This window comes from Anomalospiza imberbis, chromosome 15, assembly GCF_031753505.1.
Source record: "Anomalospiza imberbis isolate Cuckoo-Finch-1a 21T00152 chromosome 15, ASM3175350v1, whole genome shotgun sequence".
NCBI classification, from domain to species: domain Eukaryota; kingdom Metazoa; phylum Chordata; class Aves; order Passeriformes; family Viduidae; genus Anomalospiza; species Anomalospiza imberbis.
Genome location: NC_089695.1, coordinates 2,389,872 through 2,406,738, shown reverse-complemented (window position 1 = coordinate 2,406,738; position 16,867 = coordinate 2,389,872). Strand labels below are relative to the sequence as shown.

Below are 16,867 nucleotides of genomic sequence, written 5' to 3'. Positions count from 1 at the left end.
TCCACCTTGCCAAGACCCCAGCTCTTACCCGGGCTGGGATCAGCCTGCGCCCTCCTGCAGGGCTGTGACAGCAGCCAGGCTCCTTGCCAGCCCCAGGTGATGCTGGGCTGTTATGGATCCCTCCATTATCTCAATGTTATAAATATGTTAAATTAGACCAAAAAAAAAGAACTCAAAACATGTAAGGCACAAGCTGGGGCAGAGCTGCTCCCACTGATAACTCCACCAGGAGCCAGAACCCCGCAGGACCAGACATGGGGTCCCTGGCTGTCACCCCAGCATGGAGTGATGTGCAGGGATGGCTGTGGCTTTACTCTGTCCCTGCGTTTGTGCCCAGCCTGCTCCACCACCAGGACCACAGACGATGTTCCTCCCCTAGGCTGAAGCCTTTGGCCCTTCAGCTGTTGGAAAGGACAGACCCAAGATGAGACAGGAGAGCTAAAACAGCACAAACCCTGCCACAAACAGCCCCACGAGCCAGAATTAACTACCCTTCACAGCCATGCACAGGTCCCAGAGTGAATCTTTGTTTTTCTTACTGAAAGCTCATTAGGGTCCAGCAGCTTTCTGCCTTTTTCCAGGATCAATGTCCAGCTGGAGCAGCTGCTGGTCTCAGGGATGCTCCAGTTCTTGTCACCTGGCTGGCTTTGCTGGCTCTGAAAACAAGGTGATGGTAAAAACAGGGGGAGAAGCTTGTCCAGGCCAGCTCTGGCACAGACCTTCCCCAGGGGCCACCGGACCTGGGGACACGGGGGAGTCCAGACATTGCCCCACGGGGTCAGGGCTGCCACGTGCCCACAGCTGGGCTTCAGGCATCCCCTGTTTTCACCCTGTCCTGGGCTGAATTTATGATGCTCGAATCCCCATTCTTCTGTTTAGCCCAGAAATAAATTTTGCCCTTTTAAGGCTGGTTCTGAGAGGAAAGGGGTGGAAGAAGAAGTGCCACTCACTCCTCCACATTCCTGCTCCCGGATTGCAATGTCTGCAGACAGACGGACAGCGGGACAGAGCTCTCCTTTGCTTTTAGTTAGTTTTAGCTAGCTGAGGCAGAGAAGTTCCCTGGAGTGTGTTTTTTCTTTTTCTTTGGACCTGCTCAAACCTGCTCTGGACTGAACACCCAGAAGAACACCCACAGCTCGCACCTGTGGCTACCCGGCCAGCCCTGGACCGTGGCATTTCCAGCACTGGAGGAACTGATAAGAGATTGATAAGAGACTGAGTAATCGGAGCTACAGCCCACGAGGGGACTTTCTGAGTTTGTGACCTCTTTTGGAGTGGCAAGAGGTTATATTGTGTATTTTGTTAATTTTTTGTGCTGGTGAATGCTTTGCCTGTTAAATAAACAGGTTTTTTCCCCCACTTTTCTCCAAGGAAATATTTTCCCAAACCGACTGGGGGAGGGGTCCCTTGAATCTGCTTTTCAGAGGAACCCTTTTGGAGGTTCTCTCCTAAATTTGCCCTAAGCCAGGATACACCCCAATGCCAGAGAACCCCAGAGCTCTCGATGGGCAGCACTGTGACCCAAACGGGACTGTGGAGCTTCAGACACAACCTCTTTAGCAGGCGGTGCATCCCGTGCATTCCCTGTGCACCCCATGCATTCCCTGTGCACCCCGTGCATCCTGTGCAGCCCTGTGCATTCCCTGTGCCTCCTGTGCATTCCCTGTACCTCCCACGCATTTCCTGGGCACCCCATGCGTCTTGTGCAGCCCTGTGCATTCCCTGTGCCTCCTGTGCATTCCCTGTGCCTCCTGTGCATTCCCTGTACCTCCCACGCATTTCCTGGGCATCCCATGCGTCCTGTGCAGCCCTGTGCATTCCCTGTGCCTCCCATGCATTTTCTGCACACCCCATGCATCCTGTGCAGCCCTGTGCATTCCCTGTGCCTCCTGTGCATTCCCTGTGCCTCCCGTGCATTTCCTGGGCACCCCATGCGTCCTGTGCAGACCTGTGCATTCCCTGTGCCTCCTGTGCATTCCTTGTGCCTCCTGTGCATTCCCTGTGGCTCCCGTGCATTTCCTGCGCACCCCATGCATCCTGTGCAGCCCTGTGCATTCCCTGTGCCTCCTGTGCATTCCCTGTGCCTCCTGTGCATTCCCTGTACCTCCCGTGCATCCCTTGTGTATCCCATGTATTTCCTGTGCCTCGCGTGCATTCCCGGTGCATTCCCTGTGCACCCTGTGCAGCCCTGTGCATTCCCTGTGCCTCCCGTGCATTTCCTGGGCACCCCATGCGTCCTGTGCAGCCCTGTGCATTCCCTGTGCCTCCTGTGCATTCCCTGTACCTCCCGTGCATTTCCTGCGCACCCCATGCATCCTGTGCAGCCCTGTGCATTCCCTGTGCCTCCTGTGCATTCCTTGTGGCTCCTGTGCATTCCCTGTACCTCCCGTGCATTTCCTGCGCACCCCATGCATCCTGTGCAGCCCTGTGCATTCCCTGTGGCTCCCGTGCGTCCCCTGTGCCTGCCGTGCGTTCCCTGTGCCTCCCAGGGAGAGGCCAGCGCTGTGACGGAGGATGCTGTCCCCGGGCCATCGCAGGGCTGTGCCGGCAGAGGATTACAGCCCCCCGCCCCCCCGCTCCACACCTCGGCCTTATCCCGTTAAGGCCAGCATCGCCTGCCGGCTGCTGTCCCAATAACCAGACCAGACAGGGCTTTCTCCCCTTAAGAAGCCTTTGTAGCTTAAAGCCCGAGCTCATCCAGCTCATGACGCCACGCCCGAGGTAGGAGCCCCGAATGAGAGCAGCTGCCGGGTGCCAGCCGGCTCGGGGCACCGGGTGCCGAGGGCACGGGGTGAGTGTGGCACTGCCCCGGCCGCGGGCTGGCACCGGCACCGCCGCTCCTGCCCGCAGTGCCTCGGGAGAGGCAATTTTCCGATCGGGAGGAGGCGGCAGAAGGGAGGGGACCTGCTCAGGGATAGCAGCAGCTGAGTTACTGCCCAGGCGCTGCAGGCGGGAGGATTTAACTCTTCCAGGGCTGAAAATCTTTCCGTGCTGTCCTCCCCAGCTCCTGAGGCATCCCCTCCTCCAAAGGCAGGCACGTGAGACTGTGCAGGAGGAAGCTGTAGGATTGAAAATCCTTTTGGAGACGGCTAGATAACAACCACCAACCGAGCACCCCTCTCTCACCATCCCCATGCCCTCTGATGCCTCAGGTTTGAGCTTTTCTATGTTCCACATTCTGTGCTGCTTTACTGTGTGGGTCTGGGCTTCATATTATGGGATGGTGAGCTCTCTGCACAGAGCAGGGAGGCAAAACAATTCCTGCTCTAGCTGGGGACCAAGGACAAATGATCCAAATCTCAGGCCCAAGAGCACAAACAACGTGGGCTGAAGAGAGAAAAACAAGCAGGATGGGACTGCATGGGCTGGAGCTGGAATTGGACAATGAACTCCAATATGCAAATGGAGCAGAACTGACAAAAGTGAGAGCCCCTGGGAGCGCTCGTGCATTTTGGGACCATTTTGGTTCATCTTGGGTGCAGCCCTGGCTGGACTCTTGTGCTGCCCAAGGTGGATCCATGGAGGAGATCCTTTTAACAAACCCCTGCTTTATTCCTTAGCTCTGTCCAGTCTCTGTTCTAGGTCAGCCTTCACAAGGCATCACTGGAGCATCCCTGACAATCCCCCTCATCCCTCCTTGCTGCATTTGCCTCCTCTGCAAGTGCAGGAAGATGGAACTGTGACACAGTGGGTGGGAGATGTCACCTCTGGGTCTGTCCTCAGCCCTAAAACGCAGACCCGCGGGGCGTGCACTGAGGTGGCTCAGGCAGGACTCGTGCCCTGCGCCTGGTGGGGCTGTCACACGCAGGTCACACACAGGGCCTGTCTGGGAGGGGACACACCGCCCCCAAACCTGGACATCTCCCGCTCCCTCCCCCTTCCAGGCTGTCCCCTGCTCGCCGTGGGTATTATTTTGGTGCTGGGCTCTGTGTGGGTGCTGCTGCTGGGTCACAGCCCCTGGGCTCTGGCAGCAGCAGGGATGAAGCATTTGGTGAGCGCAGACAACACAGGGAGCATTCAGAGCTGCCAGGCTTTGTGCGCTGAGCCCCTGGGGCTGCAGGAAGGAGGGGGTGCGGGGTGGCCCCCAGCTGCCAGCTGGGCTGGGGCAGAGCTGGACAGGGCTGAAAGGAAGCCGGAGCCTGCTCTCAATGCAGCGCTTGTCCTCCTGCCCTGCAAACCCCGCTCTGAGCCAGCAGCGCCTTCTTCCCCCGGGCCTTGCTCTCCCACGCTCCCAATCCCTCTCCTGAGCCCGAAATTTCAGCGACAGCTTCTTGCTCCTCCGGGCAGAGCCATCTTCCTCCCACAGGCCGTCTCTCCCCCCAGCTAACCCCCTTCCCACCACAGCATGAACCCGGCAGACTGCTCATCCCTCCTTCCCTCCTTCCCTCCTCCCTTGCCTGCGCTCCCTGCAGCTCCCGATTACTCCCTCACGCCCCCACGGACGCTCTCATCTTTCTCAAACAGTGAATTTTCTCACATCCTCCCACCTTTTTATTCCATAAATGTATCCCATTGCTTTTTTTAACCCGGACAAACCGTAAGGATCTGCGACATCCTGTGCAGGGGAGGGCTGGGAAGTGACAGCTTGGCATTTAAAGCTGCCCCTCCCAGCTTCATTCAGCTCTTACTTACGACGGGGACACAAACACCTCCAGTTTATCATTTCATATGCCTCCTCCATGCCCCTTTCCTGAATGAAGCAGCTCCAGGGCTGTCCCACTCCCTTTGCTGCCTCCCTCTGCACCTGATCTGGCTCATGAGGTCCCTCCTCAGGCAGCAGAGCCAGAGCTGCAGGAAGCACAGCTAAATTAAAACAAAGAGGGGGAAAAAAAGCTTCTGCTGTGCTTGCTTTTCCTTCCTCTCTTTCCTTTCCCAGGGATTTCTCCATCTCAGAGGGGGCTTTGAGGTTTTATCTACTGCAGACATGACATGGACGCTCCACACATCCGTGTTTTGCTCCATCTGAGAATCATTGGCTTGGAGCATCCCTCTGTTTGTGGAGTTAAGTGGGAAAAGCAGCCAGGGCAGGAAAATCCTTCTGAAATCATAAAATCACAGAATGGGGAAAGGGAATTTAACAATCTCTGTTTGTATGAAAAGTCACACAGAGTCACAGAATATTTGGGCTTAAAGGACCCTCCCATCGCTGCCAGGGATCCAGGGGCAGCCCCAGCAGCTCTGGGCACCCTGTGCCAGGGCCTGCCCACCCTCCCAGGGAACAATTCCTAATTCCCAGCATCCCTCTGGCAGTGGAAACCATTTCCCTTGTCCCAAATGCCTCTCCAGCTCTCCTGAAGCCCCTTTAGGCACTGGAAGGGGCTCTAAAATCTCCCTGGACCCTTCTCTTCCCCAGCACTCCCAGCTCTCACAGCATCTAAGCCACCAAACTTCCAGGTGAGGTCCCTGTGCATCCCTTCACAATCAGTCTTTTGTTTTTTCCCTACAGAAACATTGTCAGAAATAGTCCTACTACTCCCAGCCTGCCTGATGTAATTTGTTTCCTGCCTTTTAGCCAGTTCAATCCCTGGCTGAAGCCACCTGGGAACCTCCCCTCTCCTCCCACAGGAATTCAGCTTCTTCAAGAGACCCCTTTGGAAATTCAGGTGGGCTTTATCAACATGCCATCAGCAGCAGGACAGGAAAACCCCAGAGTTACTGAACATTTATAGCATTTTGGCAATGGGTATTTATGGCTTGGACAAGGGATTGCTGGGCTGGAGCCCCCAGCAGATCTGCTCTGAGATTGCAGTGGCTTTGGACAGGTCCGACAAAACATTTCAGGAAGACTCGGAAATTTCTGCCTCCACCCACAACACACGGATTTTTGTCCCAGCATGGTTTTGTCACTGGTAAAGCTGCAACCTGCCCTGCTCCCCTGGCTCCACTGGGGGTTAGAGATGAACACCACTAGCTTCTCTCCCACAAAGCAGGGAAGGGTCTGGGCACTGGGATAACGTGTCTGATCTCTGCACCAGTGCCTGGTTTGAGAAATCAGTCCCCCCACATCCAGCCTGGCTCAGCCCCTGCTCTCCCTGGGCTGCCTGAGCTGGCAGTGATGGATTTGGGATTGATTTTCTGCCTTCACTTCCCCATGTGCTGGGGAGCAGATGGCAGAGCTGTGACATCGAGGTGACAGAGAAGGACACCGGCTGAGTCACTGAAACCACAGAGCAGCTCTGAACTGTGCAGGTGCAGCTCTGGGGGCAGGACAAGCACTGAGCCAGCCCAGGACACTGAGCCCTTGTGTGAGGGCCCTGCCGTGGGAAATTCAGCACTCCTGGACAACTGACCAATGTGATTAAACAGAAGCTGTTTATTGTTTCCATTATGCACTTATTTATACATTTTAACTCTCCTGCACACGCTGGTCACACATTTCTTACTGGTGTCTTTGTCTTGTCCACGTGTTCTGCGTGCACCTCTCAGAATCTGGGATTAGTCACTGTTGGGAAAGATGAAAGTTTGACAAGAAAGTTTCACAGTCATGTATGCTTGGCAGCAAGATCTCTGAGAACAGAATAGAGATGGAAGCAAGTTTTGATACAGAAGAACAACAGATGTGTAAATTGACAATTGCTGAGCCAGTCTTACTGGGCAACTAAGAAAGCAAAGGTTAAGTTGAGCTGGAAGGAGGTTTTATGACTTAGAGCAAAGGATATGTTGGCCACAAACAAAATTATGTTTTTACCAAGCAGAAATAGACCTTAGGAACAGGCAAACAGACAGGCCGATGAGGCAAGTAGAAAAAAAGGTCTAAGAATTTTCCACTGCAAGAAAACTGAAAAACAACTTTAAGCTGCAACACACTAACTCAGGTGATTGGATAGTAATGGGCACAAAGGTAATGAGGGTAGTTATGATAGGCTGTAGGTGACAGCAAAGGTGCTGTGTGCGGTGCTGATGGGTTGTTATGGGTTAAGATGCTCAGCAAAGACAAATATATAATCCTTTGTAACCACAGCTAAAGGGGCTTCAGGCTTGCCTGCAGCTGTGGCTGTCAGCTGGAGGTGTGGCTCTGTCACCCACGACCCAAGGGTGCTGTAAAATCTCCTGTACAATAAACACATTTTGAAGAGCTGCCTGGAGTCCCACATCTCTCTTTCAGGCTCTGACTGGTCACAGTCCAGGTGCTTCACTGCTCCCCGTTATCCAGTTCGTGTGGTCTTGGAATTCTGTTTCTCAGCTTCTTCTTTCTTATTTTAGCACAGTTTATGTCTTAGTAAGCTTGATGAATTCCAGAGGGCCCTGAGAAGATTCTGATAAGAGCAGTTACAAGTGGAATGGCTGGTGCACACTGCAGTCATTGTGCACCCTGTGACTACACCCACATTGCTACACCCTGCCCTGGTCCTCACGTCTCCCTGGATGATGCTGCAGCTTTTCCCTCTCCCTGACCTCACTCCCCCACAACGGCTCCTTCAAGCAGCAGCCCCACAGCTTTTCCCCTTCTCCCCACTCTGGGGATGGAGCTGCTGTGGCTGAATGGGTGCAGCTGCCTGGGCAGGGTGGGAATGGAGATCAGAGCTGCCACGGCTCCCACGCTGAGCTCCTCCTGCCTTCCTCACAGCCGTGACGGGGGGTGGAGAAATGCCCTGACAACTGAAGGAGAACCCCACTGGGAGAGCTGCACAGAGCATCAGACAGGAGGTCCACGGGGAGGAGGGCTCAGGGAAGGGCTCCAGCAGGATCCCACGCAGAGCAATGCCAGACTGGGTTAACCCCAGTGGGCAGCTCTGCCCCACACAGCCCTCCCTCAGTGCCCACAGTGGGATGGGGGCAGAGCTGGAAGGGTGAGGGTTGATATAAAGGTGGTTTAATAGGTAAAGCAAGAGCTGAGCCTGCAAACAAAGCAAAATAAGGAATTCATTCATCACTACCCCTTGGCAGGTGTTCGGTCACTGAGCAGCTGCTAGTGTTTAGCAGCTCACCAGGACCACACAGATGCCACCCTGCCCTGAAATCACCTTCTGAAAAGAGCAGAAAAAGGGAAAGCCCAAGGGTCAGGAGAAGAAAATCCCATGGGGACGGGCAGAGTTCAGGCTCATGGGCCTGGGACTCCCTGCTCTGTCTCCTACTGCCATGAGTGGAGCCCTTGTGTCCCCTGCACCCTGCAGACAGTGGGGCAGGGCCCCTTGTTGTTGCAGCTGTGGAAGGGGAAATCCTCCCCCTCCAAGGGAAGTTGGGCCTGGAACGGCTGAGACAGCGGTCAGTGTCCCCTCAGGGTTTTGATTACAGCGGGAGAGCGCACAGTGATCCTCTGGGAGAGAGCTGGAGGGGTCAAACCAGCTCAGGGAGAAGTCAGTGGGACACAGGGAACACTCTCACCACCAGCTGAGGTGGCATTTGGGCACACATGTGGTGCTGGGGCCATATGTGCCTACAGCTGATCCCGCCAGGGAGGAGGGACGGGGACACCCCGCGTGTCACAGCACCAGGACACGCCAGCCACGCAGGGTCCAAGCTGCTGTGGCTGATGGGTCAGCAAGGCCGTGCTAAGCACAGATTAACCCTGGGCTCCACTGAGGCCAAAAGGCAGAAGAGCCCATTTCAGTCACAGAATTGTTTAGGTTGGAAAAGCCTCTGAGATCATCGAGTCCAACCACTGCAGTGGTCGCCACTGAGCCGCGTCCCCAGTGCCACATCCATGTGGCCTTTGGACGCTTCCAGGGATGGGGACTCCACCACTGCCCTGGGCAATCTGTTCCAGGATCTGACCACCCTTTCAGTAAAGAAATTTTCCCAAAATCCACCCTGAGCCTGCCCTGGCCCAGCCTGAGGCCGGTCCCTCTCCTCCTGTCCCTGTCCCCTGGAGCAGAGCCTGATCCCCCCGGCTGTCCCCTCCTGTCAGGAGTTGTGCAGAGCCACAGGGGCCCCCCTGAGCCTCCTTTTCTCCAGGCTGAGCCCCTTTGCAGCTCCCTCAGCCTCTTCTGGGGCTCCAGCCCCTTCCCAGCTCAGTTCCCTGCCCTGGGCACGCTCCAGCCCCTGTTACTGTAAATCCCTGCTCTTTTCTGCATGTAAAAGTTGAGCAAAAATCCCACTGCCAGCCTAGGCTGTGGTAACTTTGGAGATTTCTCTTCATGCTTCTCCTGACCTTTCTCCTCCTTTCTCCTGTGTGAGAAATAGAAAAGTTGTAGCATCACCACTTTTACCTCTCTCCTCTGGTTTTCTTTTTCCAAATGCCTGGTTGAGAGATGTTCCTCCCCACTTTTCTACCCTGGTGGAAGGTGGCTGGGGCCGGAACCAGATGACCTTTAAATGTCCCTTTCAATCCAAACTACTCAGTGATTTTATGATTCTAAGAAACACTTTGGCATTCTGGGCCTCATTCCCAGGCAGGAGAACAGACGATGGCACCGTGGAAGGTGCTCTGTCAGCCAGCACAAATGGAGGGGTGGAGAAGCTATTTTGGATCCGGATTAAAAGGCCAGAACACGTCAGCAACCACAGCAACCCCAGCTGGGTATGTGGCCCATGTCATGGTTTCCTTGACAGCTGAAAGGAAGGAACAAACACTACAAATAAGAGCAGGTACTGCTTTTTTCCATCCCTTCCAGCCCTGGAGCTCCCTGTGGGAAGGAGCACAGCAGAGACACAGCTCGGTGAGCACCTCCTGCCCTGGCACGCTCCTCTGCCCCAGCTGTGTCGTGGTAGAGATGGGGACAATACAGAGCAGCACACTCCATTTTCAGAAGGCTTCTAACCAGGTTTTATTCTAGCCTGTGTTGCGGTGTGCTTTCATGGGTTTCCCCTGACCCCTGGTTTTCTCCTCTGAAGGTGTCCTCCCAGGCGTGTCAGTCACTCCTCCTTTCCCCACCCTGACCCCTGCCAGCACTGTCTGTCACCCCTGGCATTCCAGAGCCCGTGGAGTGATTGGCAGAGTCAAAGGATGCCCTCCACCCCCAGGGGGCATTGGGCCATCCAGGTGTCCTTTGTCCCTTGAGACCTCCTCTCCCGTACTTGCTTGGTGGCTCCCGATCCCTTCCCTCCTCCCTTCCCCAGGTAAAAGAGAGGGGAACCACACGGTCCAGAGAGTTCTGATGGAGCAGTGACCAAATTCAGAGCTCTGCAGGGAGTTCTGCTTGGAGCTGTGACTGGGTTCAGAGTTCTGGTGGAGCTGTGACTGGGTTCAGAGTTCTGCTGGAGCTGTGACTGGATTTAGGGTTCTGGTGGAGCTGTGACTGGGTTCAGAGTTCTGGTGGAGCTGTGACTGGGTTCAGAGTTCTGCTGGAGCTGTGACTGGATTTAGGGTTCTGGTGGAGCTGTGACTGGGTTCAGAGTTCTGGTAGAGCTGTGACTGGGTTCAGAGTTCTGCTTGGAGCTGTGACTGGATTTAGGGTTCTGGTGGAGCTGTGACTGGGTTCAGAGGCCTGCGGCCAGAATAAAAGCTCTGGATTAAACCCTCCATCAGAACCGACTCCTTTCCTTCACCATCACCTTAAAGGCCTCTCCGGCAGAGGAAAACCTCTGAGGAAGCAGACTCTCAGCGAGAGGAAGCTCCATCCTGCCGCCACCTGAGCTCCGGCATGCCTGGGCTTGTCTCCATGCCCCAGCTGCGACATCCAGCTAGCCAAAGGTGTCTCGGGGGTGAAACACCACAGTGGCTGCCATTTGGTCCAGCAACAGGGGCCAGACAAGCCCGGGCACATCCCATTCTAATATATTGGAGCCTCCAAGAAGCCTGCAGGATTTTTATACATTCTTACAAAACTCCTAAGTTTACACTTTACTCATTGGTCACGAGAGGCAAACAAAGTGCTCATTGGAACAGGCAGCTGCAGGTTTCTCTTAGTTCTCCTTCTTTCTTTCTTGGTTTCTGTGTCAACGACCTTGGTAGAAAATTCTTTCAGGGGTAAACATGGATCCTCTTATCTAACATGGATCCTCTTATCAAACTTCTCTCTGGCCCACAGAAGTCGCTGTAAAACCTCTTCCACACGGCAGGACTGCAGGACTTCCCATGGAACATCCATCACTGTGCCCCGTTAGCCACGGGCAAGGGAAACACCAGCCACCAGCGTGGCAGGAGCAGGGAGTGGAGCCCAGCCCTGGAACCCCTCAGGGAGCCCCTGTGAGCAGCAGCCTCACACCCTGCTCTGCTCCAGAAAATGCCATCTTGTCCCTATCCTAGGAAAGGACAGCAAATATCCCATGTCCTTCAGGGAGAGGGTAAATCCAGTGGGTTTCCATTCTGAATATACTTCAGGGAATGTTTTCATGCCCTTGAGTGTGATATTGGGGGGAGGGGAGGGGTGGAAATGCATCCAACTCCCCCCTCTGGATGGGAGGTAATGGACTGGAGCCCAGCCTGCCTGGCACCACCTTCCTCCTGGGGAGAAGGAGGTGGGGGATGCTCCACAAGGATTTTTGGGCATGTTCCTAAAGCCTTTCCCTTCCTCTGAGCCCCCAGCTGTTAATTGCTGCCCAGTGAGGCCTCTCTGGCTGCTCCTCTCGTCTCCCCCAGATTCTTCTCCCTCTGTGCTCGGCCCAGTTTTTTCCTCATGCCTCTCCACTGAGCATCCCGGGCTGCCAGAGCCCCCCTGCCCTCTAATCTCCCTTTCACTCCCGTGCTGCTGCTCGGCCCTAAGGAGATTAGCCCCGGCCGCAGCTGCTCGTCCTCCCCACCGACAGCGGTGTCACCCCGGGGAGCCACGTGCGGGGGTGACACATGCGTGGCCACCACCCCAGTGGCAGCGCAGCTCTGGTGCCCTCTCCTGTCCAGCCCCAGCCCCAGAGGAGTTGTCCAGTAGGGTGGGATGTGCTGGGAGCAGGCATTAGGATATTTCCCCCCCAAGATGGGAGACGGGCACCCAACCTCACCTACAGGTCCAGCTTTTTTTGGTGTAGGAGCCTCCCAAACTTGAAGAGGAGAGGAGCAGGACACGCAGGCAGGGGACAGGACATCCCTCCTGGAGCACCGGGGCTCCAGCAGCACCATGGCAGATTTTAAATGGCAATTAGAACTGCAATCCTAAATAAAACAGCTACAAACTCCCTACAAAGCCAGGCGGGGGCTGGGAGCTCCGGGCACCGACCGCTCCGCTCTGGCGCATCCTCCCCGGCACCGAGGGGGTTAACGCCGGGCGCCCGGGCTCTCGCAGATCTCCGTTTCCGTGACAACAGCTCCCGATGAATCCCAGAGCTCTGAAATCCCATTAAACATCTGCGAGAGGCTGCCCGTGCCGCCTGCCCAGGCTGCCACCTGCCGGCACCCCAAAACCACAGCGCGGGCACAGCACCAGCGTGAGCCGCGCAAGCTGGCTACCAGAGCGGCCTCTGGGGCTAGTGAGGGGAGGCGGAAGGGCTGAGGGTGCCGGTGCACAGCCCCGAGCCCCATGAAGCTTTGGGGTGCCTGTGTACAGCCCTGAAGCTTTGGGGTGTCCTGGGGAGGAGGCAGCCCCAGCGCCGCGGTCTGGCAGGGACAACCCTGCCCAAATTCACCCCTCAAAGTTCTGGGGGCAGGTTTGAGCCACTGGCACCTACTGGGGCTTTTGGGGGTTTTACACGGCTTGGGGTGGGTTTGGGGAGCTGGGAAGGGTGAGCCAGGGTGGTGGCCCTATGGGAACTTCGGAATGAACTCATCCAAACCACTCAAGGGGCGTGGAAGGGTGTTGTGACCTGGATCCTCGCCTCTGGGCTCCATCCACCCCCCTCCAGCTTTTGTGCACTCCAGGATTTCTAAAAACGCTTTGTATTTGATTTCAGAAATTTGGGCTTTTCCTTCTCTGTGCTTTCACCTCTGCTTGCGACAGGAAGAGGCATCAGGAGAAGGTGAGGGGGAATTGAGGGAGGTGCCACACATTTCAGGGGATCACAGAATCGTTAAGGTTGGAAAAGACAGCTTTAATATCATCAAATTCACAGCACCACTGTGTTCACCTCGAAACCACGTCCTTAAGTGCCACATCCACACTTTCTGAACACTCCCAGAGATGGTGACTCCATCAATGATGCTCCTGCTGGCATTGCTCAACCAGAAAATCAGAAACCAGTGTCCAGGCTTATTATAATACAGTTTTAAAATATTTACAATATTTCTATATTGTAAACATATATTTATTACATTATATATTTTATTTTATTTATTAAATATGTAGTATATGTTAAAATATATTATATTTACAATATTTCTTTATTGTAAACATATATTTATTATGTATTATATAAAATATATATTATATGTAAAATATATTATATTTACAATAGTTATATATTGTAAAAATAGTTTGCAGTATTTAATATAGATAAAATTAATGTATGTATGATATATAAACCTTATAATTCAATGGGGCTGCTGCAGCTGAACGTGGCTGTGGCTGCTCAGCTGTAGATGTTATCATCCCCAAACTGCTCCCCTGCACTGCTGCACTCAGAGGTGCAGCTTCTCAGCTTTTCCTGCCATTCCCAAATGCTGCCGAGCTGTTTTAATCCCGGGAAAAAGCCTCTCCCACGCTTAGGGAGGGATGGGGCAGGAAGAGGAAGCACACACAGAGCCGGCAGTGCCTTCTTCACCCCCTGCCCATCACACAACTGCATCGTGGGATGGGAGGGAAGAGTCACAGGGGCCTGGAGCAGCAGGAGCCCTGGAAACTCTGGCATCTGCAGGCACCAGGGGAACACAGAGGGGCCAGGGATGAAAGCTGACACAGAAAGAAAATGCTCTTTTGGAGCTACAATTGCTGGCACAGCTGCTGGCCAGACCCCCTTCCAAAACCTGAAACGTGCCAGCAAGGGGATGGGAATCATTAACTGCTTCTTTTGTGGGATTTAACCGTTCCCAGCTCCCCCTGCGCCCTGAACAAGCTCAGATTCCTCAGATTTGCAGGGCCTGGGGCTCCCCCCAGCAGCAGGAAGGGGCTGAGGAGCTGTTGGATTTTTCTGACCCAGAGATGGGGCAACTGAGAGGTGTTTTAAAAACTTTTATTCCATTTTCAGTCCCATGGGAAGGGTGAGACAATACAGATGTTATAATTCACACCATCACAATCAGAAGCCAATTATTTCCTAATTGCAATACATTGTAAGAGTTTCTTGGCCTATCGGCTTTTGCCACGCCATGCTGTAGATGCCTTAAAGCCAATCATCTAAAACTGCCCCTCGTGGCTCCCACTACAATGCATCTTTCATAGTTCTATTTCTCCAAAGTATCTAGTCCTCTTTATAAGACCATCCTTTGAAACTTGTTTCTAGCTCCATTTCTCTCTCAACAATGTCTGTCCTATTCCATGGCTTTTCTAAGTCAGCGTTTCTTATCTCAGACTTTGCATACAGATACACACTGTGTGAGCCTCCTGTCAAGTTCTGAGTTTTCTACAAATCCATTTCCCACAAGGAGCCGCTGACAGAGCCCTCTCCCCTCCTCCAAAGCTTTGAGAGGCAGAAGCCACGGGCACATGGCTTTTCTGCAGGAGTAAATGCCCGGGAAAGAGGCCAAGCAGTGCCCAGGGGAAACCCAGAGTGGTTTGATGCTCCTTTCAAAGGGCAGAGGCTTGGAAAGCCCCCGGCCTCGGGAGGGGATGGCAATAAAAAGAAGCCTGAGCCTTGCAAATCAAGCAGTTGGCTGAAAACTGCAGGGTGGTGTGGGATGGGTTCTGAGGGAGGAGGGATCTCTGTCCAGAGGAGCTGGGACAAAGCCCTGCTGGACGCTGGGCTGGGCAGTTTGGCTGTGGCCAGCCAGACCCTTGGGGCTTCTGGGCTCGGTGACAGCACCTGGGGGGGTCTGAGCCTCATCTGTGCCTGCTCTGCATCAGGACCCCCCCGTTAGAGGCAGCAGAGCAGCAGGAGGGAGGCAGGGAGGGAGGGAGGAATGTGAGAGCTTGCAAAGCATCTCACTGCAGGAGTTCCAGCTGCCAGGAGGAGGGGATGAGTTTCAGGAAAGCCGGAGAGGCAGGAAATCAAGGGAGAGGGACAGTAATTGAGGCCATATGTTGGAAGCAAAGAATGCATCTGGTAGCAGGGAGCAGGCCCACGCCATGGGGACAGCAGGGGACATGCAGAGCCACATTAACCTCCTGGGCCAAGCAGAAGGTTGAATTCAGACCAACCACAGCTGCTGAGAGGGGTCACCATTCCAGGTCTGTGCCTGGAGCGGCTGTAGGCTCAGGAGGTTTCCAAACTTACACTCAGAAACATCCGAATTTCGTGGGTAATGTAGGAAAAATGTGAAGGAAAGGGCTGCTTCATCACAAAATGACAGGGTTTGTTCTACACCCATGTCCCTGAGCGTGCACAGAGCCAGGGAGAAAAGTGGAAATATGAAAATACAGGCAGTGCCAGGAGCGAGGCCAAGTCCTCTCTGCTCCCCAACACTTTGCCTGCCAGGGGAGGATTTACACACCCAGGGGTACAGACACACTTGGGGTGATGAAAGGGCCACCTGGGGCTGCACAGGTCAGTCCCACAGAGCCAACCCCACAGGGGCCATTCCACTCCTTTGGGTATTCCCAGGCTCAGGCAACAGCACTGGGAAAGAATATTCATGGCCTGTCCCCCTCCTCTCTTTTAAACCACATTGGAAATAAATGTGAAACGTGTGTGGTTGGAATGGAGGATTCTGGCACAGCATCACAGCTTGGGAAGAGGGAAAGGAGTTCTGGTGCTGACACCCACTGAGCTTCCCAGGAAATCCAGGAGGAGATGGAGTGCAGGAGTGCAGCGCTGCAGCAGCACGGCCTTTGGGCTGGGATGCAAATCGCTGCATTTTTTTATGGCCAAAAAAGCCTCTGGGTGGGGAGAAGGTTCTCTGGAGCTCAGCAGGCTTTGCACAGCCATGGGGCTGCTCTGAGGTGTCCCTCAGATGAAGGTGGAGCTCTGCAGGCAAACCTGAAATTGCTGCTTTCAAGGCTTCTCCTCTCAGTAAATTGGCCCTTGTGGTGCCCCAAGTCTCCGTCCTTGGGAATCCAGCTCCAGAGCATCCCTTTCTCATCTGTAGCTCTCTTTGCATGCAGCCCACAGCTCCTGCTGCCCCGAACACCCAGCTGCATCCCAGCCGTGTCCAGCAGCTGTTCCCTGCTGCTCTCACTGCCGGTGCTTCTCCTCTGCCTCCTCCCTCCCCAGCTTTGCTCCCAGATTGAATTTCCTGACTGCCCATGGCAGCTCCTGCAGGACAGGAGGAACAGCTGCTGTGATGAGTGGGAGGGGGAAAACCACTCAAAAGGGTTAAATCCTCTTTAAAAGGGGAGTGAGGAGCATGGCAGAGCTGAGCAGTGGGGCTCTGAGAAATCTGCTCCAGTTAAGGATGTCCCTGGTGATGGCAGGGCAGCTGGAAATGGATACTGGGGAGGAATTCTTCCCTGGGAGGGCGGTGAGGCCCTGGCACAGAGAAGCTCAAGGGCACTCAAAGATGAACCCAGCCTAATCTGCTCAGTGTTGGGGTGACATTTGCACCTCCTGTGGGAAGGGTGGACAAGGGGAAATGGCCTCCTTTTGTCATAGCTCACATCCTCTTTGAAACGTTTTTCTCCTTAAAAGCAAAGGATATTGTCAATTTTCCCCCACAGATTCGTCTATCTTATCTTATCTTATCTTATCTTATCTCAGTCAGCTGGGGTTCAGAATATTCCACTGCACATTCTAAATCCATCCTCTTGTCCTGTTCAAGCTTTTCTTCAAGTTCTTAGCAGACACAGAAAAAAAAAAACAAAAAACCAAAAAAACAAAAGAGTCATAAAAATAGAGAAGGACATTCCTAAAATATTTGCTCTAAGCAGGAGCAGTTTCTATCCTGGAGTCATCAGGACTCCAGCTGTACCCTCTGAGAACCCCTCTGACCTCCCTGCCAGGAGTGGGACTCATCCCCCCTCTTTAGATCCAGGCAAACAACCCTCCCCAAAGATAATGAACTGCTTCAGGCAATTTCTGAGCAGCAGAT

The 16,867-nt window shown here is 54.1% G+C and overlaps 1 long non-coding RNA gene across 1 annotated transcript; it reads left to right on the top strand.

Moving 5' to 3' along the window:
* The first annotated feature begins 14,756 nt into the window (after positions 1-14,756).
* On the top strand, positions 14,757-16,657 carry LOC137482872 (uncharacterized). The gene is made up of 2 exons (XR_011004256.1): positions 14,757-15,142; positions 16,473-16,657. It is a non-coding gene; the product is annotated as an uncharacterized lncRNA (long non-coding RNA).
* Positions 16,658-16,867: the final 210 nt, after the last annotated feature.